This window comes from Haliotis cracherodii, unplaced genomic scaffold, assembly GCF_022045235.1.
Source record: "Haliotis cracherodii isolate W230 unplaced genomic scaffold, xgHalCrac1.p SCAF_2, whole genome shotgun sequence".
Classification (NCBI taxonomy): Eukaryota; Metazoa; Mollusca; class Gastropoda; order Lepetellida; family Haliotidae; genus Haliotis; species Haliotis cracherodii.
In genome coordinates this window covers 75,906,733-75,914,705 of record NW_027266275.1, presented here as the reverse complement: position 1 = coordinate 75,914,705, position 7,973 = coordinate 75,906,733, and positions in this window count along the sequence as shown.

Here is a 7,973-nt window from a genome sequence, read left to right as displayed (position 1 = left end):
ATAACTACGCACACATTCATCCTCGTTGATGTTACAACTGAAAAGATTGCATTGGATAATATTTATTGCATCGCTCTTAAATTTGATTCTATAATCATAAATTGGTTGATTATTTCTGAGATGGGAGCCATCATGATATCATTTCATCTCGTTTCATTCCGATTACTTCAGCGGTTGTTGTGGACCTGTCTGGATTATTGCGTCACGGCACATTTTAGGAGAAGGTAATTCTCATGCCCGATAGGACTTTGGTGTGTCGTTGGAACTGATTGGCTTGGTATGGGGAAGTTGGCCTCTAGCCCAACAATAAAGGCATTTGATAATATGAACTAAGAGAGTCACGAGGCACATTTAACACTGATGTGCTTCATCAGATAGGTTTCTGCGTACATTTCTGAGTAAATCTTCAGTGCTCGACCATGCGTTATTTCTTAAAACCCCGATGACAATTTTTAAAAAGTTTTTTATTTAATCTTATTTCGAGCTGCTGAAAGCTCCTCATTCTTAATGCACCAGGATGAACGTGCCCTGTGAGCATGAAACACGATTTAAGCATTAAATCGAAGATGCTATTTGAATGAAAACATATTAAAACTGGTGTGAATTCTTCCGAGCTTATTGATGAAAATATATTTCTAAAAGACATAAACAAGTCGACCTCTAATGGAATAAACCCATGAATAGTTCACGTGATGTCTAAAACACACTTAATTCACTTAACGTGCCCTGCAAGATCAAAGTTAATCTCTGCTGTTATGAACCAACGAAGGCATTGTTAGTCTGTTCCGATGCACTGCGCATATTTCCTGTCTTATCAGACATCTTCTAAGCATTGGTAGGCTTCAAAAGCTTAAACATTGTGTCCTTGTCTCCATAAATAGAGACAAACCCATCCCTTGTTGTGTTAGTTATGGTCTTATTGCAGTCTTGACGTTACAGCTCATATCACCACACGTTGATAAATCAGCCAGAGCATCGTCATCAAAGAACTGTTTTCCAATACTAGACCATCATTACCAATCCCTGGGGAATTATGCAAAAAGGTAATCTATATTGCGCTGCAAGAGTTCGCCTGAAGATGTATGTAAGGCTATTGCTGTAGGTAGTGCTGCCGATGAGGTACAGCCCAGCACAGCTGGTTACATTCGTGCTCAAGACAACAGAAAGATCAGTTTACACAGATTGCTCTGTCAACAGAAATAGTTGTATTGTTATAGCCTTACGTACAAGATATGTCGTTGGTAAGAAACAACGGGCGGTAGTAGCTTTAAAAAATTACTTGTGTCTGATTGGTTCTTTCCAGAAAGCTAATCCAATTCTCCTGGACATTCGGTGATACTGAAGACAGGGATGCCATAGGTTTCACGTTCAGTATTCTGTCAACGTGTCAGTTCATGTGCAAATACCTCCCTAAAACCTTGGAAAGAATAATGACGTTGAATTTCACTCTGTCTTCACTGATACTACTCCTTCAATAATATTATTAAACTGATCTGGCTAGAAAAGTTATTTATAGGTTATATTTGGAACCGAGTGACCATGGCCCAAAACAAACATTTATGTATTGACTGTTGTCACCAGAGAAGACTACTGCCGCTGAATTTCAGATTTCAGATAAACCGTATATAGTAATTTCGACAAATACCTACCTTCGGGTTAAGGAACCAGTTTTGTATCGACATAATTAATTACGAGTAATCACCATATCAACGTAAATGGTTTCAATAATGATATAGATATGACAAGCATACATCTGGGTCAAGTCGTGCGAATTAATTGCATGATAGTTGTTTGTATGCAGTATGTATTCAATCGGTAATATTGTACCACATTGCTATCAGTTGGCCACGGCGGTATTGTGCAATACCAACCAGGCCAGTACACCTTTAAATAGCTCGGACACCAACACGCCAATATTTGTCCAATGCCACTAAACCAAGGCACCAATATTCCCCATCCAGAGCCAGCCGGTGGCGACTACAGGTCAGAGGTTCCTTCGGTCTGACAGATTCTGCAGCCAATAAAGACATATTCTGGAGGTAATGGAACGCTGGAAGCGATGTCTGAGGATTGTACAAACCTGTATTCTTCACATCGATTTTGGCCTCACAGCATATTTACTGATCCAAGGATGCCTTATATATTAACAATACGTTGACTTGTCTGAACAACAAGGCTACAACATTGTATGAATGGTTAAACCATGCTTATGTTAATGATACTAATGGTGTTTAGTAATGTACGAACATTAATACGTACAAATGTTCAATATTAACTTCAAATTGTGAATATTTAAACGTTTACAGAATGACGGTGCAACAAACAACAGCCGGTCTCATTTCGCCTGATCATCGTCATATCAATTATATGGTATAAAATGAAGCTCCACATTTAATCTCGGAACCTGTTTCTTATCAAGCTGTCCTCCCCTCGGCGCATGGCAGGCCCACTACATCATGCATTATATTTGAATTAAGTGTGCACGAAGTGGCCAGTCAAATTACCCAGTCGGACTCCTGCTGGTGAATATCACTGACCACCCAGCCAAGCCTCACTGACGATCAGCCTTTTACGATCTTTTCCTGGCGCCAGTTCATAAATTTTCCCATAATTAATCGAAACCCTTCAGTTTTATTGCAGGGGCTTCACGGGCTTATTAAACATGTAGTGATATCATATCTCATTTCGGGGTTAGTCATCGATACGACAAAATTGCACCTCAAGTCGATGGTTATAGATGATGTTCATCTGCAGTTGTGAATCATTTATTCGATTTTAATTACAAGCTTATCGATCGTGCCCCGAACTTCAACAACCCTGAACCAACTGGAAACATGTTTCCCTTTTTCCGAAATTCTCTAAATAGATGAATACATGCAGCAGGGATAAATGTGGTCATATAGGGTTCACACGTCTGTAATCAACATGCAGAAGGTGGGGGGATTTAGTTATCTGAACGCAATTTCTTATTTCGATCCGTACTTACAACTCTAGGACTGCAGCATACGGCGCCAGTATCTGCCTCATCACGGCATCTTCAGCAGCAGCAGCATGTGAGGAGACTATCGTGCATCTATTACGTCAGGACATACAACTACGACATATACTCCACAGCAGGGGCTGTGTGGTACGGCACGGTAACAGCATCACAACCCCACACAACCTTTGTAAGATGCATTATCGATTTTAGAAAGCAAGTGAAATCATCTGTTGACATTTGAGAGTGAGAGAGAAAGAAGCATCTGCTGGGCGACTCAAGGATACCAACTGAAGAAGCGGAATTGTCATCTGTGGCCTGAGCAGGGCGGCGAGAAGCTGGTATTGCATGTTAATATCGTTTATCACCGTGAGGATTCCGGATAAGAGTTGGTACCAAGAAGCTGTACTTGTGAGAGGCGACTTAATAGTTTGGATGGTCACACTCAGTGACTTGGTTGAGGGCGAGTCGACGCACCCTCGAATGCGAGGATCGTTGCTCATACTATCAATCACTGGATTGTGTGGTCCAGATTCGATTATTAACTGTCGCTTATATATAGATGGAATAATACTGAGTGTGTCTTCAGATCTCAATCAAACGTCCTTTAAAACTATTTTAAGCAACAAACATTGGCTGACTTCGGATGATCATAAATTTCAATATGACACATCCCATTAAATCCATCTTGCTTCCTGCTTAATATGTCCTACTCCCCAGAATACATTTCTGAGTAAAGAACTTCTATTCATATCCTATTTGAAGTCGGTAAGTGAGTTTAATCTTCAATATATCTTTTCGGGTAGCGATAATTGAGTTGGATGTATAATTTCGCGAACGCATCCCCGCGCTTTAGCTGTAGTTAACTTAGTCAATTAAATAAATGCTGCATAACTTTTTGTCTCCCTGATATTTCTCATGGGATCCATTCTATTCATCTTGTAACATTATTCTTAAGCACGTGAAATATTCGAAAAGTACTTGGATCAGTATTAATCCAATATTATTCTCTATCAGACGGAAACCAAAGGCATTCCCCAGACGGTTTTGTATGTGATAGAAACTTCCGTCGAAAAGGAATTTGATATAAAACTTTCGTGAGAACAATAATGAAATTTCCATGCGACATTACTGCGACTGGCATTATGCTATGTAGATATGAATCCATTTCTTTGAGGATTTCAGCCTCTTAATTTCGCCTGACCGATAAAGCACTCTGAACATCATCTATAAAATCACTTAGGCTGATTGGTATTATACCACAAGCAAGGATGGAGGAATGATTCCAGAGATGGTATTTCACCTTCAATGGAATAAATCATTTTGGATGTTTGAAATGCTCCATCATTTAATTCTGGCCATGTTGGTATTTCGATAGCATCAGGCCAAGACTTCTGACAGTGTGATCCTCGCGGGAAACTTCATATTGATTACTGGTCAGATACCTCCAATCTGCACCAAGCCGTGAACTGAAGGTCCAGTAGCGTCAGATAGGGACTAACTTTAGCCGTGGTCATAGATTTGTGTAATATACATAATGAAAAAACACTGGAAATCGCTTTTCATTTGTCGATTCTTTTGAGAGTGTTGTTGGTTTAATGGACAGAGTGAGATTAAAATAAAATATTGCCTGGCGTGTTTTAGTTCCAAATCCAATTATACTCAAGTAACGTCAACAGCAGGTTAGAATTACGAACTTTTTGCGTGTGCTGTTTCATTGCATTAGAAGGCTGGAACAGAAAACTGACATTCTGCACCTGGTATGGGGTATCTCTTATCAGAGGACTCTCCAGGGGTCTGACTACAACAACGTCGCTTGTGACGACAACAGTCCTTCTGACTTTCATTGTATAAGGGGAATAGCTTTTTTATGGACATAGATGAAGGCGTTCGCCATTTTTACGTGTTTAAGAACCAAGTGTGGGGAAAGCCGAATTTGCGTGACGGTGATCTATGGTTAGATGAAGATGACGCTGTGGTTGTCACGGTTAATGATCAGGATATCAAGTCAATTGGGCGCGATCCACACTTAGAACACAACTTCATTTGGGTGTGGTTCATACTTAGGACACGAAGTCCTGTAGACGTAGTTCACACTTAGGACACGAAGTCAATTGGGCTTGGTTCACACTTAAGATACGACCTTATTTGGGCGTGGTTCACACTTAGGACATAACTTCAACTGGGCGTGGTTCACATTTAGGACACGACCTCAATTGGACGTGATTCATACTTAGGACACGAAGTCCATTGGGCGTGGTTCACACTGAGGACTTAAGGTCAATTGGGCGTGGTTCATATTTTGGACATGACGTGTTTTGGACGTGGTTCACACTTAGGACACGAAGTCATTTGGGCGTGGCTCACACGTAGGACATAACTTCAACTGGGCGTGGTTCACATTTAGGACACGACCTCAATTGGACGTGATTCATACTCAGGATACGAAGTCAATCGGGCGTGGTTCCCACTTAAGATACGACCTTATTTGGGCGTGGTTCACACTTAGAACACGTAGTCCATTGGGCGTGGTTCACACTGAGGACTTAAGGTCAATTGGGTGTGGTTCATATTTTGGACATGACGTGTTTTGGACGTGGTTCACACTTAGGACACGAAGTCATTTGGTCGTGGTTCACACTTAGGACACAACGTCATTTGGGTGTGGTTCACACTTAGGATACGAAGTCAATTGGGCGTGGTTCACACTTAAGACACGACGTAAATTGGGCGTGGTTCACACTTAGAAAATGAAGTCAATTAGGCGTGGTTCACACTTAAGACAGGACCTAAATTGGGCGTGGTTCACACTTAGAACTCGAAGTCAATTGGGCGTGGTTCACACTGAGGACATAACGTCAATTGGGCGTGGTTCACACTTAGGACATAACGTCAATTAGGTGTGGTTCACACTTAGGACATAACGTCAATTTGGCGTGGTTCACACTTAGGACACCAAGTCAAATGGACATTTCCCTAAATATGCACTGCCCACAGAGCCACACTCCCCTCCTGGTTCATATGCAGGACACACAGTTAAGTGCGTGTGGTGGCAAGTCAGTTCATAAAGTTTAGTAGGCATTACGCTTGTCTTGACGATGGGGTTCAATTGGCGTGAAACTGTCCTGGAGATAAAATTCGAGTAGACGTGGGAACTGCATTGAAGATTAAATTCAGTAAGTGTTTGACGAACTTCGGGAAGATAGCTACCTTAATATGTTCAATATGCGTGTGATTGCATTAAAGATGAAGGCCACCAGGCAAGTCATCAAGTGGGACGGGGTCACTGGTCTATGCCTATAAACTCAGGTTGGCGTGGCGACTGTCTATAGGTTAAATGGCCGAGGAAGATGAAGTTTAGCGAATAAGTCCTCACCAAGACGTTGAAGTTCCATAAGTGGGGGGAAGTCCTACAATAAAAAGTCGCGTGGTGCGACATCCAAGGATGCTGTCTGGAAGATGAAGGTGGTTGAGATTCACAAGGTCATTTGTCGATGGCGTAATCTAGATATGACTCCACGTGTTCCATTGATATTTCCAATGGCATATGGATGACTGCCCACGCATACAAGGTAGCTCTTAACAATATTTTCTGAGGCAAGTATGACGGGTGGCGTGATGTCTCCTGTTGTAACGATGTGCACAGATTTCCACATGACGTGCTCCTCCTGGTTAATATAGTGTCTCTAAACGTGCGCTGGCCACGGGGAACCTTTACCTCTGTAATTGCTTCATACTTTGACTTTACACAACAACATGTTTATTCTTTGGATTGAATATAAAACCCACGCTGCCAAATGAGATGCTCAGGCACGGTTCTATGTTTTATGGGTTATGTTTTTTTTTTCTCTCGCTGTTCTATTTCCTCCCTCCTGCCTGTTCAAGGGATCGCCGGCAAACCGTCCCCTCGGGGCTCACAGTACGTCTGTGCTGCTCGCGCTTTAATACCACTCCGCAGGTTCGCCATAATTCCTCTGCACCACAATCGATCGTATGGCAAATCTGGATTTTTGTTGCAATCAGGCCCTTTTCTCGTGATTTAGCCATGTGAGATTTTCTGAGAGCCCGATTAATGCGACATTATGACACATCTTAGTCCAGTTCCTCAGACAATCTGTGTGTCTGTAACAAACTCCATGTGTTGACACAAGTGGGTTTCCTCTACTCGCCCTTTTGCATACACAAAGAAAATCTGTGAAGCTTCAAACATTGATTTTTTGGACGATACTAACGCGAAAAAATCTCGTATTTTGTTCTTTCACCAGTACTGTGACAGATTGTGAGCAAATCGGCTTTGAAGACGTAATGATCGCGAAAAGACCTTGGATGAGGGAACACGGCAGGCTGATGAGCCTCAGGTGGCAACACAGAGAGGACAAATATGCTCATGATTAATTCTAGGGTCACAATTTCAACGGCTACAAATACATTTCTACTGCTACTATGTTGTTTGAGCGCAGTGGGGGTGATGATGTAACATGAACATGGTGAAAGTTGATAGTGATAAACAACAATGACAGATTGTTGTAGCATTGTTCCAATCTGCCTGATATAACAGGGAACAGGTTCAGATTGTTGTTGCATTGTTCCAACATGTCTCGTGTCATAGGGAACGTGGACAGATTGCTGAAGCATTGCCCGACCTGGCAGGGTACAGTGACAGGCTGTTGAAGCATTGCCACATCTGGCATGGAACAGTGACATATTGTTGAAGCATTGCCAGTTCTGGTAGGTTGTTGAAACATTGCCACATCTGGCAGGAAACAGTGACAGGCTGTTGAAGCATTGCCCGACCTGGCAGGGTACAGTTACAGGTTGTTGAAGCATTGCCATATCTGGCAGGGGGCGGGGGCAGGTTGTTGAAGGATTGTCACGTCTGTCTTTGAACAGTGACAGGTTGTTGAAGCATTGTCCCACCTGGCAGGGAACAGTGACAGGCTGTTTAAGTATTGTCCCATCTGACAGGGAACAGTGACAGATTGTTGAAACATTGCCC